General features: G+C 50.9%; 1 protein-coding gene across 7 annotated transcripts in view; it reads left to right on the top strand.

Annotated features, from left to right (window-relative positions):
• The first annotated feature begins 591 nt into the window (after nt 1–591).
• The window catches only part of ARVCF (ARVCF delta catenin family member), a 49766-nt gene continuing 26418 nt past the window's right edge, over nt 592–23939 (top strand). For 3 of the 7 annotated variants that reach the window (XM_040465053.1, XM_040465054.1, XM_040465052.1), the window contains exons 1-2: nt 594–813; nt 6274–6327. The gene's annotated coding sequence lies outside the window, so the exon portion shown is untranslated. Of the gene's footprint in view, nt 814–6273; nt 6328–23939 lie in introns of all 7 variants that reach the window. The other 4 variants (XM_040465056.1, XM_040465057.1, XM_040465060.1 and 1 more) reach the window with 3 other exon arrangements.

The raw sequence follows: 23939 nt of genomic DNA, 5'->3' as shown, positions 1-23939 counted from the left end.
GAGCCAAGTTCAGACCCGTATCTCTGCTCTGAGAACCCATAGGCCCTAGAGTGTGACGGACTAGATTTGAGCCAGGTGACCTAAAGCAAGTGAGAACCTTTCTGAGCTTCAATTTCCCATCTGTAAAATGGGAAGTCAGTGGAACTCTTCGCGCGCGGCTTGCGTAAAGAATACCATCAGATATTGAGAGGAGGGCGCGGCGCGCTGCTCCCGGCGAACAGCAGGGGCCGGAGAAAGGACCCTAGCGAACTAGGGACGGTTCCGGCGAGACTGGAAACCGAGAAAGGAGCACGGGGTCTGCCAATCCCCGCTCGGGGCGGACGGCACGGGGACATTCTGGAAGGCGGCCGAGACTGGGCGGCCCCGAGGATCCGGCGGCCGCCGCAGCGGTCCCGGCAGGTGCCCGGGCCTCGGCCCCTCCACGGAGGGGCCGGTCGTGGCCGGGACGGACATCCCGGGAGCCCAATGGCAAGCCGGCGTCTCCCAGCGCCCGTCCAATTGACGCCAGTTGCCGGGCCGCGCTGGGTCTCCCGACCAATCGGAAAATTCGCGTTCGGAGGGGGCGGGGCGGAGGGTCGCGTCGCCGGCCAGACCCTCTTTGCGCACGGGCCGCGCGAGGGGTGGGAAGGGCTGGCCCTGGGGCTGCACGCTGGGCCCAGGAGGGGTCCGCCCCTGCACCTGTCCAAGTTGAGCCCCCGCGGACCGGTAACCGCGCCTCGCCCTGGGGACGCCGCGCCCCGTGCGCCGAGAGACCTGGGGACGCCCGTCTGGGGGCGGGGGCCACGCTGCGGGGCCTCCCACGCCGCGCTCCAGGTAGGCTCGGGCCGGGGGGGGGGGCGGGGTCCGGAGGTCGGGGCCCGGATTGGGACGAGGCCAGAGGTCCGGGACGGGTTCGCAACTGCGGTCTAGCAGGGGCTGGGTCGAGATGGGGTCCTGAACCGGGAATCGACGTCTGGCCGGGTGTAGCTGCCGGGGTAGAAGCCGGGCCCCGCCCCACCTGCACCTTGCCGGCGCTGCGGTGCGCGAGACCCTGAACTACGGGGGCGGGTCCCTTTGTGCGCGGTCTCGGGGCCCTGCCGCCTGGGCCAGGGCATCCCGCACCGCGCGTCCCCGTGGAGACTCGGCCGGAACCCGCAGCCTTTACTGCCCTGCGCGACGCCGGGTGCCTTGCGGCTGGGGTCCCGTAGCCACGGAAACTTTCCAGCGGTCAGAGGGACGGCGGGGCCGGAGGAACTTTCCCGGGGCGGCGCGCCACCGGAACGCGCGAGGGCACGGCGGGGCCAAGGGGATGTCCCCGCTCCTGGTGCTCCCGCCGCCTAGAGGACGAGGGAGGGGATGCCACCCGGGGTTCCTGCCTGGTGCCCTGAACGGGGGCCGCCCCGACCGGGGATCCCCCGTTCCTGACACCCCTGAGTCCCCTCTGTGGGATACCGGGCCCGTGGCAGAGGTGCGTCCTCCCCACTTGGGGTGGTACTCAGCCTAGGTTTGCCGAGGTGTTCCCCCAGGGAAGGCAGCCTGATATCCTGAGCCTTACCATTTTAATCTTTAATTAAACGTTGTGTACTTACAACGTGTCACCGTTTCTAACCTATGCGTAGCGTTATCACTGAAAACATTGCTCAGGGACTTTGTTTTCCCTTTAGACCCAATCATGTTTAGATACATGGAAAAGTATCACCCCAACAGGGTTTCATCCTTTGGGCTAGGCTCTTCATGTAACCTCAGGTGATCACCCGCCTCTCACACCCCTTCCTGTTGTCACCTGCATCACTGTGCAGGGCACACACCAAGTCAGGATTTATAAGCCCAGGGGCTTGGGCAACTAACTAAGGCTTAGAGGGCAATCTCCTCCCATGAAGACATGCAGCAAAGGTAGACTGACAGCCTCCATCCCCTCCCTCTGCCCCGACCACTAGAGATGTGGGCCACCACCAGAGGTCTGCTGGTCCAGAGCAAGTCCTGCCTGTCCTGTGCTTACTGTATCTCTGGACTTGGGACAGTTCTGGACACAGGAGACAGTCAGAGCCTCTAGGCAGTATACTGGGCCCATGGCCAGTAGTTCCTGAGCAGGTGATCCAGTCCTTGAGTCTTGCCATAGCAAGTGGGGCTGTGAATCAAGAATGCATGCTTTCTGGGGCACCTGGGTGGCTCAGTCAGCTAGGCGTCAGACTTTGGCTCAGGTCATGGTCTCATTGCTCATGGGTTCGAGCCCCGCGTCGGGCTCTCTGCTGACAGCTCAGAGCCTGGAGCATGCTTCAGATTCTGTGTCTCCCCCTCTCTCTGCCCTTCCCATGCCCGTGCTCTGTCTCTCTCTGTCTCCCAATAATGAATAAATGTTAAAAAAAAAAAAAAAAAAAAGAATGCATGCTTTCCCCCAGCCTTGCCCTGTCCCACCCACAGTGCCATGTCTGTCCCCTGCTCCCTCAAGTCTATGGTCCATTAGCACCCAGCACGGGGTTGGGCACAGAGCACTCACTATGCTCAGGTGTCTGGTGCTGGCCTAGGAAGGTCACAGCCAAGCCAGCCCTGCCCTGATCTTCTTTATAGTCTTTTCTACAGACACAAATACTTGCTGACCAAGACCCTCCCAGATAAGCTGGGCCAGTCCTCAGTCCTGCTAAGTTAGCCCCCCACCATGCCATATTAGGGTTGCATGGCACCCCCTCCAGAGGTGGCCCCTCAGGTCTCTTCCCAGTTCCAGGGGTCTCTGCATCTCTGAGGCTCTGTAAAGGCAGGACTGTACTTCCATCCCTATTTATGCTGCATAAGGATTCAAGGTAGATATACTGCACTCTATTCTCCCCAGGGGCCAGGCCTGAGGGGCATGAGCAGTAGGATCCTGCACCTTCCAGAGGAGCCAAGAGTTACACACAGCTGGGAAGCAAGGACACTAGGCATGCTAGAGCTTTAGCCAGCCCCTAGCATCTGCCCTGTGACCTGGCCTAGCCTCAGCAGTGGGAGGGAGTGGGGGTCAAGCTTGTCCTGGAGGCAAGCCCTGAGGACTGCCAGGGGGGCCAAAAGGGGTTCTGGGAACTTCTCAGTGGCGGCTCAAGTCAGGGGAAGGCATCTGTTTTATTGACATCAGCCTCCATCAAGACCATGATGCTGTTTTGGGCTGCTCAGCAGAAGACCCAGAATCAGGGAATAAACAGAGGGAACATGGGGTCAGGGATCCCATATTGGGCTTTCCTGACTGGGACAGCTGCACATCTCAGCTTATTTCACAGGTCAGGCCTTGAGCTGATGGACACCCATTTCATTCATCCACATCTTTCCCTCCTCCTTTCCCCTACTGTGTGTCAGGCACAGGCCCTTCCCACTGCTTCAGTGGATCCTGAAGAGCCAACAGCCTCTAGCAAAGCCACAACTAGCTGAATACGGCCACCAGAGGGCACCAGGGACCACCACGGCAGGCAAGACTGGCTCCACCCAGCCCCCCTCTGTGCTGGGACCCCTCCCTGAGGCACCTGGTAGGGCCAGAGCTCTGCTTTCTCCAGTCTGCCTGTCCAGGGTACAAGCTGGAGAGGAGCAAGGATCCCTGGGGCGAGGCCCCTCAGTAACCACCAGAGCCCCTCATCACCTTTGGTGCAGGCAAGAGGAGATGCAGGGACTGAATGGGGCTTGGGCAAGGACAACGAAAGGCCCTGAGTGAGGCCTTCTTCAGGCCTGTGCCCCAAGGGCCTCCTTAGCTGACCCTGCCACCACCCAGGTGAGGGTTCTGAGCCAGCCAGTCAGGATGAGGCTGCACTTCTTCTGTTCATTTGTGAAAGAAGGTGCAACAGAAGTGGGTGCCTTTTCACATTGTATCCAAAGTGGCCAGGGGCCTGGAAGAGCACATTGGGATTTCTCATGGTGGAGGAGGGCATGAGGCTTGAGTGCAGAGCAGGTTCCTAGGCAGACCTGCCTGACCCCTCACGCGGGTTCCTCAGCACCTGCCACAGCCCTGAGTTGCCTGCCCCACCCACCCAGCCTGGGCCCTGTCTCTCCTCTGGATTCCATTTGTGCTCATGGAGCTGCCTCATGCTACGGACACACGACAAGTCCATGGCTTTGCAGGACTGGCTGCTTGGCAGCCCCTTGTGTCCTGGGTTCTTGCCCCCACCTGAGATGCAGCAGACCTTCCCAAGACTGGGGGCAGACTGGACAGATTTCTGGGGCACCCAGTGTGAGGAGGCCCATGGCAAAAGGAGGCCCAGGTTACTATAGGCAGATGGAACTGCTCCATTTCTCAGGGCCCTCCCCATATGAGGATGGAGCCCGATAAGGGGCAGGTTTGGTGGCCCCCTCAGCCCCCAGGCTCCCTTGTTCAGGTGTCCTTGGCCAGGTGGGTGACCCCAAAGCCTGCAAGTCAGCCCTGAGAGGGCTCTAAGAAAGGATTCTCAAGACAGGTACCCCCTGCGCTCTCATCACAAATCCCATCACTGATTCTATTTTCGTATGTCACGTATGTCCACTCCCTCAGGGCTCTGCCCTGCCCCCACCTATGTAGTGTCCTGTGACAGGGGCGCCCCAGGGACCTGGGGCCTTCCAAAGCTGCCACCACTCTACATTCTCCAGACCCTCCCATTCCCCCTACCCTCCTGAAGGAAACCTTTAGTGCCCTCCCCCCAACAGCAGCCCTGCAAATGCCCTCCCCTACCCCCCACTGGTGTCTAATACTGGCTCTCCTCTGTATTTATGGAGCTCTGAGCCTGGCCAGAGCTCCACGGGAGGGAACATGTTCTTCTTGTAGCCAAATATCCCCAGCTGATGTGGGGGTGCAGGGAGTAGGAAGACCTGAGTTCAAATCCTGGACCGAGTTTCCCCATCTGTAAAATGGGGTGTTGGGCCAATCCAGGGCACTTGGCAAGAGTAAGATGAGGCACTTGGCAGCACCTCGTGAAGCTTTGCACAAGGCCAGCACTGAACAAGAGGCCAGGTCGGCAGTTATCAGGACTAAGGAAGGCATGTGGTGCTCTGTGGGACAAAACCTATATAAACATTTAAACCAAAAGCAGAAGTGTCCCAGAAATGTCACACTCCAAGCAAAGCTGCTCCCTGAGCCTCGGACCTCAGGGTAGGAACAGTAGCTCCTCTGCTGCAGGCAGGGCGGATGCAGCAGGGGGGCAGGCTCCCTCCCAGATTGCCCTTCCAGGCACACACAAGAGTGAGTGTGCACAGATACAGGCGTACGTGCAAACATGCCTGGCTCCCTGACTCAGGCCACCGTTCTTTCCTGCCTCTGAACCGATGCATCCTGTTCCTCCATTGATCCCACTGTGACTCAGAACCCCTCCTCATGATGAAGGGGCTACTGTGAGGCAGGGACACCCACTCGCAGGGCCCCCAAATAGCCCATGTCCACAAGAGGAAATTAGAGGCTCGGAACAATCTGGAAAACACTGTAGAGCCCAGGGGAGAGAGCTTCTATCACCCCTGACCCCCCAGGGATGACTTTCTCAGACCTCCACTCCTCTCTGTGCCACCCTGGTTTTGGTTTTTGGTTTTTGTTTTAAAGATTTGGGTTTTGTTTTAAAACCCTACAATCAGCGTAGGGCTCAAACTTAGCAACCCCAAGATTCAGAGTTGCACGCTCTACCAACTGAGCCAGCCAGGTGCCCCTCCACCCTGTTTTTTCATTTTTATAACACACTCTCTGGCATCGTTCCCAGGCCTAGATAAAATGACAGGGAATGTGTCTCCTGAGTCATGGGCTGAGACAGGAAGCCCACGGGGCTACAGCTCCTGCATGTGAGGTACTCTTAGCTATAGCTCTGGCCCCTGGGTCCTGGGATCTTGAAGTTAGGCTGCCTTTCTCACAGGGACATGAGTTCTGGGCTGGCCCCAAGGAGCATCAGGAGAGGCAGGTGGCCTGCTACACAGGGCAGGAGTGGGGTCCAGGTGGGGAGAGCAGGACTAGGCGGGTGTTGGGTTCGACTCGGTAGGGCCAGTGAGATCCTGGTGCAGAAGTTCTCCTTGCTGTGCTGTTTATCACAACAAGACACACCCAGCTTTCTGGAATGGGGAAGACGTTATTATCATTCTAGAGCTGAACAATCAGTGTTGAAGGAGCTAGTCAACAGCATTAGAAATATTTACAAGGGACTGTGGTAGCGGTAGTCCAGGTGAGTGGGGATAAGAGAATGTGCATGAACGTGTGGGTACACATCAGGAGCGCCACAGGATGACCTCGGGGTCAGGGATGACAGTGCCCCCACCAGGGGTCTGGCTTCATCTAGAAGGGACTTAGCCCAACAGGTTGGCTTCACAAGGTATCCTCTGGTTTTCCTGCAGGATCTGGAGACATCAGGATGGATGTTGGGACATGCTAATCTCCCCTCCAGATAGGTAAGCAACCAAGGCTTGGCCTGGAGACATCCCCCTCTTTGCATAGGACAGCAGAGTGTCCTAGTGGGCCTGGCAGATGTGGTTGACTGAGGGATGGACTATGACCCAGGGTGGTGTATTCTTCTGGTCAGCCTCACTTGGGTGGGCACAGCCCCAATGCTAGACAGGGGTGGGCATGGGGGCCTCCCAGTGCTTGGACTCATGGATGGCCTGAGTGTGGTCAGCAGCCACCAGGTTGATATTTAGCTTGAGGGGTGAGCCTGCAGTGGGGTGGACCAACCAGGACATTGGCTGGATCTGATCCTCACTTACCTTGACTTGGATGCCTGCTATAGCCATGTCTGGTATCAGCATAGCCCAACAGGCTTGGCTCTTAGCTCAGGTGGTCCCTGCTGCCCAGGGGAGACTAGAGCTACCAGCTGGGGACAGGCCGTCATGTGCTGGCCCGTGTCCTTAGATGTTATCTGTGTTTGTGGGTTCATCTGGTAGTCACTCCTCCAGCAAGACTAGGGTATGGTGCTTGGGAAGTATGGCAGAGTTGGGAGGCTGTGTGGTCCCTGTGTCCCCCAGGTCCTTCTGAATGGTGGGAAGGTATGTCCTGTTCGAACCCTGATCTTTCAGGGTTTGCTGTGGTGGCTGTATTTACAGAGACGCCTCATAAAAATGCCTCTGGTCACTCTTGTTCCACCAGTATGGGTGCCCAGTCCCCATCCTGGGCATCTGCTCCTGCCCCACTGGGTGATGTCTCCATGGGAGGCTTGGTCAACCCAGTCCTGTGAATTCTCAGTGGTACTGTGTATCCAGCGGGGACGGCCTGGCCCAGCCAGTGACATACTCAAGTGGTGGGGAGAAGGCAGAGGCGACAAACTTGGGAGACCCCAGGCCTCTAGACACCTCAGTGTTCTATGCCAAGGGCTATAGAACAGGGAGGGACAGGGCCTGGCTCCTTCTTCCTTGTTCCACATGACCGTGGGTGTGGGAAGCTGCCATTTGGTGGTGTACCACCTGGGCAGATCAAGGTCAGGCCAGGCATCTCAGTCGTGGGCTGTTGGGCCACATGGGGACCTCTGGATTGGAATGAAGAGGCCCAGGCTGCATCGTGGGCTCAGAACCTGGCATTGCTTTGTGGCATGAGTGACATGGTTTCTAGGGGCAAGGTTGGCAGGGGGCTGGCCCCTGCCCCCCTTAACTCCTGGTAGGCCACCAGGCCTCAGGTCTGCAGACCAGCCAAACACCAAATGATAGCTCTGGTCACAGGGTCTCCCTTATCCTGCCTGCTGCTTTTGCCCACTTTCCTAGCACTGCTTGCTTGTTTTCTGTCCCTGTGTATCCCTGCCACCTCCTCCTCGTCTTTTCCCAGTTTTTCTCTTGTCTTCTCTGTGCTTCTCTCTGCCTTTTCCTCTCTTTTGTTTCTGTCCTGCTCTTCTTGAATGTGGTGGTTGATTATTCTTGTCTGCCATAGTAATTGATTAGTCATGTCTGCCATGGGCACTGGAGGGATAGTAGTGGCGTTAGTGCCATCTCTGCTCTGGGCTGAAGCCGTTTCACAAACTGGGAAGCAGAACCTGGGCCCTGGCTAGGGGCTCCCTGTTCTGTAGGCCCTGGGGTGCAGCCCTGCCCACATCAAAAGGGAGATAGGGATGGGGAGGCCTTGGGACTAAATTGAGACAGCAATCGGTGGCAAGCACCCATGTATCTCCCATACTCGCCTTCAGCCATTCAGCACCCCTGTGCTGAGCTCTGTATCAGACACTGGGTTTTGTGACCACATCAGGCACAGATATGCCCCTGGGAAGCCCCCAGCCTGGCTGAGGAGGCAGCTACAGAGAAAGTGACCACCTGTAGAATTGCCAGGTAGTGAAGAGAGTAGCAGGGCTCCCCGAGAAGAGGGAGCCAGAAGGCGGTAAGGGAGTGATGCTGATACCTGGGGTACATGGGTGCCCTCCATTGCAGCCATGCCAGCACCAATACCACCTCTGGGAAACCACACCCAGCCTGGCCTTGCCCCTCAGTGACCTTGTCATTGGCCTCCACGCAGCTGTGCTGAGCATGGCTATGCTCCTGTTACCACCTGCCCCATGCTGGGGTTTTTTGGCGTTTTGATGTGTATCTCAGCCATTGATAGGAGTCTTTATTATTAAAGTATGAATTCATCCCTCATCTGTTGGCCTACTGCACATTCTTTCTCCATCTTTCAATTTTTGTTTAGGACAGTTTTTCATCTTCAGAGATCTTTCATATTTTGTGGTGAAATCCATTGAATGTTTTCCCTTTTCAGTTATCCCATTGTCCTTCCTGAGCACCTAATGAGGTAAATACACCCTTATCTTACCCTGAGGTAGTTTAACATTTTACACTCAAGATTTCAGTCATCTAGAATTTATTTTGATAGAAACAGAAGGTGAGGATTTAACTTTGTTTTTCACTTGTATCTGAACCATTTCTTGGCTAACATTTTCTGTCACTGGAAATTGGAAGCATCGTGTAATGTGTTCAGGTTTACGGTGTCTGTGGTAAGCTCCCAGCCCTTAGCCGACACCCACTGCCTAGTTAAAGATTAAGATCAGGCCAGAGCTTCCCCTCAATCAGTCTTTTGTCATCAAAAGTCATGGTTATTCTGCACGTTTACCCTACATGTGTGTGTTGGAACCACTCTGTCAGGTCCCTCTCCCTGTGACTTCTGTGGGAGTCACCTTAGCCTGGCACTCTTTGGAGACAGTCGGCCCTCCCTGTGTGTATCTGTGGCATGTCCTACGCTGGTCTCCCCATGGCTCGGAGCCTTTGCAAGAGAGCCTGTCCCTCCTCTGAGCACTCTTGTTTACTGAGAAGAGGTTCCCGCCCTCGTAGAGCCTTTGCTGGGCCCTTGTTGGTGTGGCTGGAGAGCCTGGTGCAGACCGGCTGCTGTCTCTCCTTTGTGACTCTCAGCCAGGCATCTGAGGGCCTTTGTGATTAGACTCATGGGTCATACATATCCAGGTGGGCAAATCCCCAGGGGAGCCTCAAGCCCCTTCCCACTCCAACAACCCATTCTTCTCAGGCAGGGCAGAAGGAAGAACATTCTATGTGGTGGGACTTGGGTTCATACCCTGGCTCTGCTCACCCTATTGGCCTTGTGAAGAACTTGGCACAGCTGGTGGTCTGCTGCAGTTATGGCATGAGCGCTGCGCCAGCTTCTGGCTGTGCCATCCCTCGTACAGGGTGATTCACGGCTGGTGGTATGGTCAGTGCGGCAGGGCCAGCCTACTGAGGCCTACATCGCCCCAGGCCACCAGGCAAGATGGTGCTGTGCTGGCTCTCCTGGCCAGTCTCTGCAAGCCCACAGTAGCATTTACCCTGGCCCTGCATTTACCCAGCCCCCCAACCCCCAGCTTATCTCACTCATAGGAAGACTGCCCACTATCAGGTGGGGAGATAGAAGTACCCCACCCCCATGGCACATCTTGCCAGGTTGATGTTAGCAGTTGATGAGTTTGGTATTTTGAATATGCCTTTAGTTAAACTTTCTCTTTTCAAAATATTTTCACTCTCTGTGAAATCCTAATTAGGCCATTCATTCGTCTGAATGTACTTGCTGCTCTCTGCATTTTGCAAGATAATGAGGCTGCAGAGATGCTGCCATCCCATGCTCCCAGGGCCTTCACTTGCTGCCCTGGAGGGAGATGCTGGCACCCCCATGGGCCATTGCTGCCCATGGGATCTGAGCCACAGTGCCTAGGGGTGGGGGGCACCAAGTATATAGATGGGGAAAGTGAGGCCTGGGCCACTGAGGAGTCTGGGATGGTGTAGATAAAGGGGTCTCAGCCCCCGCAAGGCCCACCCTTCACAAAACAGCATCTTTCTTCACCTCCCACACCCCAGGCCCAAGATCAAGGCCAAGGGAAGTGCCTCCTGGATCCTGCTGGCCCAGGCTCCCTTGGGTGTGCCTGAAGGGCTGGGAGAGGCCACAAGACTGAACCACAGAAGCCAAATGACTATGGCACCAAAGTTCCCCATTTTGCTCCCTGCCCCCTCAATGGGCACAGACTATCAGCCTCACCTGCCATCTGTCCAGGGTTAGTGTCAGGCTCGTTGTCACCCAGGGTGGCAGGTGATCTGTCCAGAGTCCCAGGGTGGGCAGGCCATGGCTAGGACCACAACTGAGGCAGGGACTTGTGTGGGACCAAAACCATCTTCTCTTTTAGGCCTCCCAGCAAGGGGGTGGGGGATTATGATGGGGAAACTGAGGCTCAGCAAGCAGAGCTGGGCTTTGCTCCCAGGCCTGCTCCAGGCAAGCGCATCCTCCCCTTTCCAGTCTTCTTGGTGACAGTTCTCTGGCATTTGCCTATCTGTAGGGAGCTATTGGTTATAATGAGACTATCTCAGTATTTGTATTTGAGGAAATAATTCCAGACATTTATTTGCCAAACCTTTGAAACAAGGGCATTGGTTAATTTTTAATTAAGCCTTTCTGCTTGCAGGCTCTTGTCTTTATGGGGCCAATACATCCAGAGGTGTAGTGTTGCCAGGGGTGGGGGTGGGCGATTCCTCAGGGGCATGGTGCAGGGAAGGCGGCCATCTGTAACAGGCAGAAGCCTCGTGCCCTGTGGGAAGCCTGGGCCTAGCACGCAGGCAGGCACGTCCCCCTTGCTCCTGGTAACTCTGTCCCCCTTCCATGACTCCAGCTGTCCTGCTCTGCTTGCTTAGAGAACCCCCACAGTCGATGAGCAGGAGGAGTGAACCTCAGACAAGACCCCTGGTCTAAGAACAGCTGCCTTGGGTGGGAGGAGGGGGCTGGGTGAGAGTGGAGGAGTGTCAGCTATCCCTTCCTTGAAGCTGGTTGGGAGGCAGGGAAAGCTTTTGAGCTGGGCCTGGTTTTCTTATTGACTCCTTCAGCAAATATTTGTCTGGTTTCTCCCTCACATGAGATCCCCCTGTTGCCTTCAGGATAAAAGCCATACCTGGTCCCTGTGACAGCAGCAGCCCTGCTTCTTGCCACACCCACCTCCAGACTCAGCAGGGTCTGCCTGAGTGAGGGTCTATGTAAACTCACTCTCTGCATCATTCTAGATGTAGAGATGCCCTCAGCAAGGCAGCATTCTCTTGAGCCTTCAGGGGCCTGAGGCAGTCCTTCTCCTGAAATTTCTCCAGTTTCTTGCAAAAATTGGCCTCAGCATAGAGCACATGCTGTGATTCCTCAGTACAGCCCCTGCACGGGAGCCACAGTACTCTGTTGGTGTGGATACTGTTTTCCAGCTGCTCATCCTTGCTTCCTTCTTGCAACAGAAACCTGCTGCTTGCCAGGTGCCATGGTGGCTGCCACTCCGCTCTGGCCTGTAATCCAGCAGAGGCCAAGGTGGTCTGTGTCCCCACTGCCCACCCCCTCACCTTTGGTACCATTTGTGGCAGCAGGGGAAGGTTTAGATTTATTGTGTCTGTTTTGTGTGTGCAGGGGCCTAAGAGCTGGTGACAGAACTTTACAGTGTGATCCTAGGCTTACAGGTTAATTTTCTGTATCTTCTTTAGGTCCTGTTCTCTCTGAACTCTATACATTAGAAATTTCTGTTTCTGGCATGTAAAAGGTGGTCAGAGTTGCATTGGTCTTTTCAATGGGAATCTTGGTTTGAGGACTTTATTCATATTCCTTCTTTTTAAATTTTTAAAAAATTTTTTCAACTTTTTATTTGAGAGAGAGAGAGAGCAAGTGGGGGACAGGGGCAGAGGGAGAGAGAGAATCTTAAGTAGATTCCACACCCAGCACAGAGCCCTATGCTGGGCTAGATCCTATGACTGTGAGATCATGACCTAAGCTGAAATCAAGAGTCAGATGTTTAACCAACTGAGCCACCCAGGCGCCCCTTCATTCTTTTTTTTTTTTTTTTTAAACCACATTTGAGTATTCTTTATTTTGGAATCAGTTATGTTGTTGATTCTCTCTGTTAGAAATTGTCTGGGTATTATACCTGGGGGAGCTTTAGAAATAGGCAGAGAGAAAACTTAGGAAACTTGCTGCAAAGGATGTTTTAGTGTTTCTTCATTATGCTCTGGTGTACTCGTATTCATAGTCATTCTTTATTGTATTCTAATGAAAGTATTTAAAACTATGAATTTACCTCTGAGTATAGCTTTGGCTATTTTTTTCCCAGCTTTGTCAAGATATAATTGGAATATAATATTGTGTAATTTAAGGCATACAGTGTGATGATTTGGTACACATGTGTATTGCAAAATGGTAAACATTTTGTGGTAAACATAATCAAGTTAGTTGACACATCCTTCCTCCCATATAATTACCATTGTTTTGTTGTTATGGTGAGAGCATTAACCAATGACTTCTCTCATAGCAACTTCTAACTAAGTATACGATACAGTGTTGTTAACTATAGTCACCATGCTGTACATTAGATCCCTGAAACTTACTCATCTTATAACTGAAAGTGTATAACCTTTGACCTGCATTTCCCCATTTCCTCTACCCCTCAACCCCTGACCACCATCATCTTATAACTGAAAGTGTATAACCTTTGACCTGCATTTCCCCATTTCCTCTACCCCTCAACCCCTGACCACCATCATTCTATAATCCATACATTTTTATGTATAATGTCTGAATAAGTTTTTCATTGTTTCTAAATAGTCAACTCTATGTATGCTTGAATTTTTATCTTTTATCTATTTATTTAAAAGAATGTTTTGCATATTCTAAGTTATTACACAAGATGGCTCTTTTTAAATGTTTATTTGATAAAATACACACAAAATTGACCATTGTAACTATTCTTAGATGTATTGTTCAGTATCAGTAGGTATATTCACATTGTTGTGCAACCAATCTCCAGAACTTTTTTATCTTGCAAAATTCACACTCTGTTTCCATTAATGAACATTGGTGGACCCATTACCTCCTCCCCCTAGTCCCTGGAACCACCATTCCACTTTGTCTTTCTATAAATTTGACTACTTTAGATGCGTCCTAAAAGTGGAATAATACAGTATTTGTCTTTTTATGAGTGGATTATTTCACTTAGTATGATGTTCTCAAGATTTATCATGTTGTAGCATGTGTCAAAATTTCCTTTTAAAGGTGGAATAACATTCCATTGATAATAATGGTCCATGATCCATTAGTCTGTGTCACATTTTGTTTTTCTATTCATCTATTGGTAGGCACTTGAGTTGCTTCACCTTTCGGCTCTTATGAATAATGCTGTTGTGAACATGGGTGTATAATATGTCTTCAAGACCATGCTTTCAGTTCTTTTGGATATATAACCAGAAGTGGAATTGGTTGATCGTACAGTAATTCTATTTTTAAGTTTTTGAGGAACCACTGTATTGATTTTCATAGTGGCTACGCCATTTTACGTCCCACTAACTGTGCAAGAGCTCCAATTTCTCCACATCCTTACCAAAACTTGTTATTTTGTGTTTTTGAGAGTAGCCATCTAATGAGTGTAAGGTGACATTTCACTGTGCTTTTGATTTGCATTTCTCTAACATTAGTAAGACTGGGCATCTTTTCATATACTTCTTCGCCATTTATATATTTTTCTTTGGAGAAATGTCTGTTCACATCCTTTGCCCATTTTTAAAATTGGGTTATTTGTTTTTTGTTGTTGAGTTGTAGGAGTTATTTATGTATTTTGGATATTAATCCCTTATCAGATACATGATTTGAAAATCTCCCATTTCTCTATATTGCTTTTTTACTCTGTTGATTGTGTCAGTTGAACAGAAGTTTTAAATTTTGATATAGTTCGATTTATCTATTTTTACTTTTGTTGCCTATGCTTTTGATGTCATATCCAAGAAATCATTGCCAAATCCAACATCACAAATCTTTTCCCCTGTGTTTTCTTCTAAGAGTTGTATAGTTTTAGGTCTTACGTTTAGATCTTTGATGCATTTTGAGTTAATTTTTGCATATGTTGTAAGATAAGGGTTCAACTTCATTCTTTTCCATGTGGATATCCAGTTTTCTCAGCACCATTCATTGAAAAGACAGTTCCTTCCTGCATCCTTGTAAAAATCAGTTGACCATATATATGTGAGGATTTATTTCTTTTCTATTCCACTGGTCTTTGTCTGCCTTCATGCTATAACCACACAGTTCGGTTACTATAGCTTTGTAATAAATTTTGAAATCAGAAAGTGTGAGACCTCCAACTTTGTTCTTTTTTATGACTATTTTGGCTGTTCATGGCCCTTTGAGATTCCATATGGCTTCTAGGATGGAGTTTTCTATTTCTGTAAAAAATGCCATTGGGGGGGCGCCTGGGTGGCGCAGTCGGTTAAGCGTCCGACTTCAGCCAGGTCACGATCTCGCGGTCCGTGAGTTCGAGCCCCGCGTCGGGCTCTGGGCTGATGACTCAGAGCCTGGAGCCTGTTTCCGATTGTGTGTCTCCCTCTCTCTCTCTGCCCCTCCCCTGTTCATGCTCTGTCTCTCTCTGTCCCAAAAATAAATAAACGTTGAAAAAAAAATTAAAAAAAAAATGCCATTGGGATTTTGATAGGGACAGAATTAAATCTGTAGATTACTTTGGGTGATATTGACATCTTAACAATACCAAGTCATCCATTGCAGAAGCATGAGATATCTTTCCATTTATGTATGTCATCTTTAATTTCTTTCAGGAAGGTTATATACTTTGCAGTGTACAAGTCCTTTTCACCTTTGTTAAGTTTATCCCTATGTAGTTTGTTCTTCTTGATGTTATTGTAACTAAAATCATTTTCTGAAGTTCCTTTTTAAATTGCTCATTGTTAGTGATTTCTGTTTTTTTATTTTGTACCCTATAACTTCACTGAACTTGTTTATCAGTTCTGAGTGTGTGTGTGTGTGTGTATGTGTGTGTATAATCTTGAGGATTTTCTACATGAATGATGTTGTCTATAAACAGATTATTTCACTTCTTCCTTTCCAATTTGGATACCTTTTATTTCTTTTTCCTGCCTACTGATCTAAGATTTTTGTCCTCTTTTTTTAAAATTTAATTCATTTTTTAAATTAAAAAAGTTAGTTAGCATATAGTGCAACAATGATTTCAGGAGTAGATTCCTTAATGCCCCTTATCCATTTGGCCCATCCCCCCTCCCACAACCCCTCCAGTAACCCTCTATTTGTTCTCCATATTTAAGAGTCTCTTATGTTTTTGTCCCCCTCCCTATTTTTATATTATTTTTGCTTCTCTTCCCTTAAGTTCATCTGTTTTGTATCTTAAAGCCCTCTTATGAGTGAAGTCATATGATATGTGTCTTTCTCTGACTAATTTCGCTTAGCATAATACCCTCTAGTTCCATCCACGTAGTTGCGAATGGCAAGATTTCATTTGTTTTGATTGCCGAGTAATACTCCATTGTGTATATATATATATATATGGATATATATATATATGGATATATATATATATCCATATATATATATACACACACACCACATCTTCTTTATCCATTCATCCATCAGTGGACATTAGGGCTCTTTTCATACTTTGGCTATTGTGATAGTGCTGCTATAAACATTGGAGTGCATGTGCCCCTTCAAAACAGTATACCTGTATCCCTTGGATAAATACCTAGTAGTGCAATTGCTGGGTCGTAGGGTAGTTCTTGATCCAAGATATTTAATAGAAGACTTGGACAGAAATGACAAAAGCAGCATCCCTGCCTTCTTGATGTTAAGAGAAAAGCTTTAAGTCTTTCATTATTGAGTATGATGTAAGCTGTGGTGACATTATGATGTGTAGCATACGTAGTATGATGTAACATTTTATGTATGGCCTTTATCATATGAAGGTAGTTTCTTTCTATTCCAAGTTTTTTTTGTGTTTATATCATAAAAGAGTGTTGAATTTTGTCTTTTATTCCCCAATAAAATGACCATTTTCCCCCATTATTTTGTTAATATACAGGGTATTATGTTGATTGATTTTCATATGGTAAGCCATCCTTGCATTTAGGAATAAATCCTACTTGGTCATGATGTATAATCCTAATATACTTTTGAATTCATGGGGTGCCCGGGCAATTAAGTCAGTTAAGCATCTGACTCTTGATTTCGTCTCAGGTCATAATGTCATGGTTCATGAGTTTGAGTCCCATGTTGGACTCTGTGCTGACAGCACAGATTTTGTTTGGGATTCTTTCTCTACCTTTCTCTCTGCCTCTCCCCAGTGTGTGCGTGCACACGTGCTTGCCCTCTCTCTCTCTCTTTCAAAAATATATAAATAAACATTTAAAAATATATATACTGCTGAATTCAGTATGTTGGTGTTTTGTTGAAGATTTTTGCGTCAATATTCATAAGGGATATTGGTCCATAATTTTTTTAATGTGTATTTTGGGGGGGGGGAGGGGCAGAGAGAAAGGGGGGCAGAAGATCCACAGCAGGCTCTCTGCTGACAGCAGTGAGCCTGATGCAGGGCTCGAACTCATGAACTGTGAGATCATGACCTGAGCCAAAGTTGGATGCTCAACCGACTAAGCGACCCAGGTGCCCCGGTCTATAATTTTCTTTTATGGCTTGGTATCAGGGTAATAATTCCAGCCTTGTAGAATGGGTTAGTAACTGCTCATTTCTTGTCAATTTTAGGGGACAGTTTGAATATTAATGTTAACTCCTCTTTGAATATTTGGTAGAATTCACCAGTGAAGCCATTTGGTCCTGGGCCTTTCTTTTTTGAGAGGATTTTGAATACTGATTCAGTCTCCCTGCTAGTTACAGGTCTGCTCAGGTTTTGTTTCTTCATGGGTCAGTTTTGGTAGATTGTGTGTTTATAGGAATTTGTTCATTTAGGTTATACAATTTGTTGGTGTGCAATTGTTCATAGTACTCTGTTATAATCTTTTTTATTTTAAAATATAAAAGAAAAGGCATATGGAACACAAGAGATGGGTGTTGTTGGGAATTTTTTTTTACATTTTTCAAGTTTACTTTTTTAAATTTTATTAAAAAAATTTTTTTAATGTTTATTTATTTTTGAGAGAGAGAGAGCAAGCAGGGGAGGGGCAGAGAGAGAGGGAGACACTGAATCGAAAGCAGGCTCCAGGCTCTGAGCTGTGAGCACGGAGCCTGATGCGGGGCTCGAACTCATGAACCATGAGATCATGACCTGAGCCGAAGTCAGATGCTTAACCAGCTGAGCCACCCAGGCACCCCTCAAGTTTATTTTTAAGCAACTGAATTTGTAAAATTAAAATAGCTAAAATGTTCCTTTGTTTTACTTCATTTTTTTTCAGTTTCACTGAGTGTAATTGATAAACTTGTAAGCTGTTTGAAATGTACATTGTAAGGATTGGATATACAAATATATTGTGAAAACGTTCCTACCTTCTAGTTAATGAACACATCCATCGTATACTTAACTTTCATGTTTGTGTGTGTACAGGCATCTGTGTGTATCGTTTGGGTTTTTGTTGTTGTTGTTGTTGTTGTTGTTGTTTGGCTTGGCTGAACTTTGTGTTTCATGGATTCATATCTAGTGTCTCTCTCTCTCTCTCTCTCTTTTTTTTTTAATACCTAATCTCTTATACTCATCAGTCCACAGATATCCTGAGACAGTAAAAATACTCCCCACAGGCAGCTAACAAAGGACTGCTAGGAACAGCTAGTCATCTTAAGGCACATGGCATATCAGGGCATTGCTGGAAAATACAGTTCAACCTCTCAGCAGCCCTTGTACCCCAAGGGATGTTGCCTGGAGCTTCTGCCTATGGTAGGGTGACCCCCCAATTGAAATAGCCTGGACTTCTCTGGGCAATCTGGTGAGCTCCCAGTGAGCCATGTTTGTTCCCTCCCAGGGAAAGATGGATCATGTGAATGGCAAATCATGACTCTGAAAATCCAGGAATTTCACTATGAAGTTTCCTTAAGGAATTTCAGAGCTAGGTTAACTTTTTTAAAGATCTTGATTTAAGGAGGCCAGGCATCTTGTTTAACAAAGCTGTCAGCTATTCCTGGTTGTAAAAGTGTCTGCAATACAAGAGATGGTGAGTGGGCAAGACGATGTGCAGCTGACATCTGGGGATGGATGATGTCCAGCCCTGCCAGGATGTGGACAGCCTGGTGGAGAATGTGAACCCAGACTTCAGTGCTGGGTACTGGGAACGTTTGCACAGCCAGCAGATCAGGCAGGGTGGGCGTCCTTCCCATACTGCAGAGCCGATATCAAACGTTTAGGAGACTGGGGGAAACATCAGCCTACCAAGAGTGAATTGTAAAATGCCAGAAATAGGCATATCCACACTTTTCTTAGCTTGTTTTCTGGACAGAAAGCCCCGTTTCTGGCAATGTTGTGGGGTGCCGATCCACTCTTCCTGCCTCAGGGAATTCCTGTTCTGTGGAAGTTTAGCCCTGGGATCTATTTTCTACATCTCCTGTCTTCCCTCTTTCATCAACTTTTTGTCATTTTCTGCTGCTTTAAAAGGACTGCCCCGAGTATGCTTTCTGCTACCTCACTCTGCGGATTTGCTGCCGTGTCCTGTCTGCTGTTGTTTGTTTAAAATCTCCATTGGGTCATCATTTCAGATTGCTCCTTTTCATTATGGTGTGTTCCCAATTCATCAGTTCAACACTCTCTTTGACCTTTTGAGGACATGTATCAGCTATTCCCTAATACTTGTGCTAATAAATATGCTAAATGTAATTTAGTGAAAAGCAACTCTTCTCAGGTCCTTCAAAGGCAGTAGGATTTGCCCCAGGGTGCTGGTGTGCTGTAGGCAGTTCTGTGCTGACTGGGTGCTTCTGTCCAGGGTCTGTGGCCCGGCCACCCTCACCTGCTACAGAGAGATGTCGGTGTGGACCGGAGACTGGGGCCATTTGCAGATTGTGGTGCCACAGACAGGCCTGGCTTCAGAGGTCTGAATGGGGGGCAGCAGCCTTGCAGGTGTTCCGGACAGTAACGGGGTCTGTGTAGGATGCTGACCCTTAGCATGAGCCACAATGGCTAAGGAGTGCTAGTCCTACTTTCCCCTCCCCCAGTTAGGACCTGTCAGGACTTTCAGGCTACCCACCACCCATTTTCCAGTGGGGCAGGTGAGGCCCCACAGAGCAGCTATAGTGAGCTCAGCAGCCACCACACAGCATAGGTGGGTGTAAATGTGCCTGTGGGTGTATCGTGCATCCTTGGGGGGGGGGTGTGTTCATGCTTCTGTGGGTGGCTGCTCACATGTAACTCGCAGGTGAGTTTTAGGAGGCCCCCAAACTGTAAGCTGCCTTCTGCAGTGTTCCCACCTCCTTTGGGCAGGGGTAGGACACACAGACAAGTCCAGCCCCTAGCAGGCTCTCTTGGTATGTGTGGGTGGGTAGGGGAGCCAGAGAGGACATGCAGGGCCTGAAGTCTGTGCTGGGGCTGGTGGGGTGGAGCCCCCTGCCCTTTCCCACTGGGTCATTTGCATATAAAAGGCGGGAGTTTGCTGCTGGCTGGAGGTTGGTGGTGTCTGGACCTGTTGCCATGGGCACTCCCTAGCTTCAGGAGCAGCTGAGCTGGCTCCCAGCCTGGAGAGGGGGTTAGGAGCAGCAAGGCTGGTAGCCAGCTACGTTTCTGGGAGGGAAGGGATGTTCCTGGGGGCCCCAGGAGAGGCCTGAGCTGGCCATGGTCACATGCTTGTTGACCCTGGGCAGAAACAGACTAGAGGGGACTTGGCCCTCTGATGCTGTGGGGCCAGGAGCAAGGCTGGAAGGGCCTGGAACCTCCCTCTGCAGGGCGTGCTCTACTCTTTCACCCACACTCACCTCTGAACCATCTAGAACCAGGTGGCCATGGCTGAAGCCATCCTCTCGGGTCTTCCTGGAGGGTCTTCCTGCCACCTTGGTGTTTGTTGGTCCTGTCCCAGGCACTGTACTGGAAAGGCCCGGCAGAGTCTCCCTGCTAGGGTCTCCAGTGTTCCTAAGATGGAATAAATGAGGGACCAACTTTTGCACACATCTCACTCTTCCCCTGGAACCTCCTTTAGGAGGCTGAGGAGGATCCTGCTAAGCCCAGGCCCCAGCAGCAAGGATAGTGAGAACCTGGGCTGGGCTTTATTGGGAGCCCCCCTCTTTATAGGCCCCACCACCCCCATCCCTCCCAGGGCTGTGGAGAAAACTGACCTGCTATTGCTAATGATTGTCCAATGCAGGCACATTGGTGCCCGCAAGCAGCTAGCAGGAATGTGACGGGGAAACCAGACAGGGAGGGAGAGGTGGGGGTGGAGGGGGTGCTTATTGACTCAGTGGACACTGCCATGTCAGGGTTGGTCCCTTGGCAGCCTCTCTGGGACCCGCGTAGAGCTGCCCACAAAGGGATTGATCTCTCCTGGGGCCAGCTCTACCCCCAGCTGCTGCCCCAGGGCCATGATCCCCCACCCCAGTGGCTTAGTTAGCAAAGCTGCAGTGGGTCAGATTGAGGTTGCTTGGGGAGGGCTGCCGGGCAGGGTGCCCAGCATGCAGGGGCACTGCCAAGTGCCTGGTCAGCAGCCGTCAGGGTGGCAAGGACCTACAGGCTGGGGTGGGGAGGGGTTCCACTGCTGGGAGCCCGGTAGGGTGAACCTCCCTCTCTGTGGGATGGGGCCCTGACAAGGCAGCCTCCTCACTGGAGTGTGGGCAGGAGTGCTCTGTGCTGGGTCCCTGTCACCAGGCCCACATTGCCCTCAGGGCCTCATTTCCCCTACCCTAGAGCAAACTATGTTATAGCCAGTTTCCCTCTTACACAAGTCTGTCCTGAGGTTGTTTCTGCAGCAGGCCTGCGCTAGGCCACAGAACTGGGCCAGTTGCATTCTCCCCGGGCCAGCAGGCAAAGATAGGCACCCCCTATAGGAGGGGAAGCCAGGTGAGAGAAGCGAGGGACCATGAGCTGGGATGCCATGCGCAGCCCCCTCAGCAGACCTGCTTCCAGACTTGCTGTCATCTGACTTGTCTGCCCACCAAGCACTTCCCGTGCCCAGTCCCCATTGGGTCTTGAGCCTGGTTTCCCATCAGGCAGGAGTTTCCCCATAGCCACTTATCTAGGCAGAACGTGTTCCTTGTCAAAATGATGAGGAAGACATGGAAAATCCCCCAGACTCTAGCAGAGAGCTGTGGGGCTTATCCCAAGAACCCTTCTGTGGGCAGCTGGGGCAGGTGGCACTGCGGCAGGGGGTTTCATTCCAGCTGCTAATCACCAGGCTCTCCCATACTAGCTTCCTTGGCTCTGCAACGCAAGAGGGGGATAGCTGGGCTGAGGGGCCCTGCCTCACCACACCCCCCCCCAAAGACTTATTGGCCACAGGCTCCTGGGGGCTGCACCTCCACTGCCCCTCAAAGGGGCTTTGTGCCACCACAAAGAGGCTCTGTCCCTCACAGAGAAGCCTGGGTGTTGCCATGGTGATAGAGGGGGCCAGGAAGAAGGGGGTCCACCATCTTGTGGGGGGGGGGCGGGGAAGGGCGTTCCTGGTATACACAGGCTGGTAGCCAGTGTGGGTGACTGCTGTATCTGCCTCACTGTGGCCCTTGACCTGGCTGGACAGCTGCCCAGCTATACCTCAGTGGGGCTATCAGGATATTTCATGGGCCCCTTGGCCCCTCAGTAGGGACTGGGCTCCCAGGCTCTGGTGCCAATCGGATCTGTCTGCATTTGGTCCCAGCCTAGCCGTGAGCCTCAGCCCCCTCCTCAGGAATGCCTTGGTCTTTTGCACACCCCAGAGTGTGGTAGGGTGGCACTCTGAGCCTGAACCCTCATCACTGCCCCAGCATGCTGCTCTGCTGTCCTTGAGATAGAGTGTGTGTTGGGGAGGGTGTGAGTATGAGTCTCTGCTGGAAGAGATGGGGGAGCCACTCAAGTTCCCTTGGTGGCATTGGTGTTGGAAGCAGCCAACTAGCCAGCTTCCACACAGTAGGATACCCTGGCGCTTGACCATTCCATTGCCCCCCGCCCAGTCTCCCCATTCATGACCAAGGTGGAGTGGGTGGCTACTGGTGCAAGCAGAGAGGGCAGTGGGACTGCCAGTCCCCACCCTCTCCATTTAGAGCCCCATGGCTCCCCAGCCCTGGGGACTTGGGCCCTTGGGGTGCTCCTGGACTGGCTGTAACAGAGACCCCAGAGGAGGTGGATCCTTGCTGCCCATACCCACACTTGGAACCTGCAGGGCATCACCCTTGGGCTATGGCTGCAGCTGGAATCTGGGTCAGGTACAGGAGGGACAGCGAGGGGACTTCCCTGAATGCCAGCCTGGGGCCTGGGGGAGAGCTATCCATCTCCATTCCATGAGTTCTGACAGGCACTTCCCAGGGAACCAAGGAGACTTGGGGTGTGTCATAGCTGGCACATGGAGCAAGTATCTGAGACCTGCCCCAGTGGGAATCTCAGGCCACCCCTTTAGGTGCCTCTCATGGTGGCCCCTTGTGCTCAGGCCTCCCACCGAGGAAAAGCAGCTGGGATACTCACCTGCCTCTCCCTGCACTAGCATCCAGGTGAGGCCTGCCTCTGCCATGTCCAGCCCACAGCCACCCAGTCACTCCTAGTCCCAGGCTCTCAGCTCCCAGACTTCAAGCTCTCTGGGCCCTTACAGGTATCCCTGCCTGATGTGTCCCTGAGCCTCCTGCGTCAAGTACTGCCACAGCCCCCTTGTCCTTTTGACTACCTGCTCAGCATCCCCCTTGTCCTGGAGCTAAGCAGTGCTGCCTTGGACCTGGCCTGCACTTGGCCTAGGGCGCCCCATTGGCACAGGGGAAGAGCCCTCCCTCCCCAGACTGTTCTCCCTGCACATGTGAGTTGTCCTCCATATGATCATCAGATGGGTGCTGCTGGGTGCCTGTGTGGATAGCCTGGGGGCAGGAGGTCACTAAGGGGCCATCTCTCCAACCCTCGCCCCCACCATGGCATCTGGTCACTTGCAACAGGGGTACCTCCTCTGCTGGGGAAATCTAATTTCCAGGCTAAATCCAATTATGGCTCTATCAGCTCCCTGAAAATCCCTCTGCTTCCCTTGGTCTGCAAGGGGTACTGCTCAGGCCCCTGGGGAGCTGAATTCCCAGGCTTCCTTGTTCACTTGCTGGCCTGCTAGGGCAGGTGGCTGCTTTTCCGTCTCTTCCTTACCTTCAACTATAGCAGTAACTCGGGTCCTCACAGAGCACTGGCAACACTGGTGGGTACAGAACTTTGCCGCCCAGAGTGCCCCAGCGACCTGAAAGGCCTTTCCTTCCAGTCTTTTCTCAGGGTGTGTGCACGCTTGATGGTGTCCACGTTCATTGCTCTGCCACATCCCTTGTTTATAGCCTTTACTCACTTGGAGTTGAGGTTTTGGTTTTTCCTTATTGACTTGCAAGAGTACCTTATAGATGAAGGGTGTCACTTTACTGCTGGATGTTACAAAGACCTAATCCTAAGGTGTTGATTGTCTTTTGGTTGTCTTTATATTTTTTCTCCCACTTTCTGTTATGGAAGGTTGTAAATGCACAGAGATAGAGGGGCTAGTGTGACATGTCCCCACGTGCCCCTCACCAGCTTCCACTGTGATGAAGTCAAGGTCTAGAAGCAAGTTATCATCTGTCTTTTGTCTGAAATGCTCACTGCATATGTTACTGTAAATGGTGTCAACTTCAAAAACCAAAACCAAAAAACCATAACCACAATACGTGGCCCTTTTTTTGGGGGAAGGGGGGATGTACAGTAATGGTTCGTTTT

Source organism: Herpailurus yagouaroundi, unplaced genomic scaffold, assembly GCF_014898765.1.
Source record: "Herpailurus yagouaroundi ecotype Mexico unplaced genomic scaffold, PumYag 545, whole genome shotgun sequence".
NCBI classification, from domain to species: Eukaryota; Metazoa; Chordata; class Mammalia; order Carnivora; family Felidae; genus Herpailurus; species Herpailurus yagouaroundi.
The sequence above is the reverse complement of the archived record's forward strand: the minus strand, read 5'-3'. Positions and strand labels throughout refer to the sequence as shown.